Source organism: Cyprinodon variegatus, unplaced genomic scaffold (assembly GCF_000732505.1).
Source record: "Cyprinodon variegatus isolate N-32 unplaced genomic scaffold, C_variegatus-1.0 Scaffold534, whole genome shotgun sequence".
Lineage (NCBI taxonomy): Eukaryota > Metazoa > Chordata > Actinopteri > Cyprinodontiformes > Cyprinodontidae > Cyprinodon > Cyprinodon variegatus.
Genome location: NW_015150987.1, coordinates 421,300 through 422,871, shown reverse-complemented (window position 1 = coordinate 422,871; position 1,572 = coordinate 421,300). Strand labels below are relative to the sequence as shown.

The 1,572-nt window shown below is 37.1% G+C and overlaps 1 protein-coding gene across 3 annotated transcripts in view; it reads left to right on the top strand.

Annotated features, from left to right (window-relative positions):
• LOC107095257 (gonadotropin-releasing hormone II receptor-like) overlaps positions 1–1,572 on the top strand; it is a 16,018-nt gene that overhangs the window by 13,128 nt on the left and 1,318 nt on the right. The window lies entirely within an intron of this gene.

Below are 1,572 nucleotides of genomic sequence, written 5' to 3'. Positions count from 1 at the left end.
TTTTTTTAAGTGTAAAATTTCTTAGAACAATCATTTAAGGTGCACCGTTTTTCTGCCATTTTAGTGAAATAAACTCAAGCAGACAGTGAAAGTGTTTATGTAAATCGGGCAATGATGAGCAAAATGAAAGGTGTTAGTCATTTTTATTCAAACATGATAGTTTTTCCATGTTTTTTGGTTTTAATCAGGTTGGAAGTTATGTTCAACCAATCTTTTGACTAAACCGACCTAATTTACCCAATCTATATTTTTACTCGGGCAAAACAATGCAAATTAGTCTCATCAGCCAAAATAATAATAATAATAATAATCAATCCAATTTGTACCGCACTTTTCATTAACAAAAATCTCAAAGTGCTACACAGTGCAAATAAAATCACTGTGTATTTAAAATAAAATAATTAAGTTTAATCGCAACTTTCAAAAGTCAAAGACAGGTCTTGAACCGTCATCCTCTAGAGTGAGAACCTGTCTCATACAGATGACGCCACCTGTATAGATAACCATATTATGGAGGAAAATACTAATTAATAGTGACGTGTTAACATTGACTTTTTCCGGTGGTTCCCTTAGATTTGATCATTACATTGTTTATTCTAACCAAATTAGTTTTAACCAACTAGATTGGTTGTTTTTCCAACACATGGTCACATGGTATCACCGTAGCGAGGCCTCGGACGTCATCAATTTTGGCCCCTCCCCTAAATGAATCACGCCTGGACACGCGCTTCGGGGAAACGCCCCCTCCATTACTCGACACACGCCTCGAAGCCTCGGCTCATCTTATAACATCACTACTAAGGGGAAAGGAACACACACAAGAGGGCATAGAGGACGACAACAGAAAAACCTGAGAACTAACATAAATCTAGAAACTACAACAAAATAGGAATTAAACCAATAAAATTTGAAAACAAGGAGCAAAGTAAAGTACAACAGAACCAAGACCATGACAATGTCAGGCAATAACGTAACTAATGTTTATTAAATCTAACGTTCATGATGCCTTCCATCTACTTTTTATTCCAGCCAAATGTAGTAAAGCAAAATCAACTGCAACTGCTAACGTTAAGACAATTACTGGGCTTTAGTTATGAAAACCTTTTGATTTAACATTAAACGCATACATAGCTTCACTGTATTTACCTGTTGTAGAAAAAAACGTGAAAATATCTGAACACCCATAAAACAAAAGGTGAAGCAATTTTAGCTGTTGTAAAATCCATAAGGGTTTTTTTTTGTCTGAACGTTGTGTTGCTCACCTGCTTTTATTGCTTGGTTTGTGCTTGGTTTGTGGATCCCCCTGGCCTTCGCACCGCAGCGGATTGGGGGGTTCATTTTGCACTTGGTGCATAAAATTCATCTGTGCGTTAGGTTATGCTGTTCATCTTTTTGCACGTTTTTGGATGTATATTTAACCTGTCTTTTTTGGACGTGTGTGGGTCTTTTTGTACAAGCTTGGTCTTCTCTATGTGCACTTTTTTTCCCATCTTTTTGTGACAGTTTTGCGCCTGCTGTCTGGTCTTGAAATAACCTGACTCCGCCAGATGGATTTGCTCCGCATATCCATCT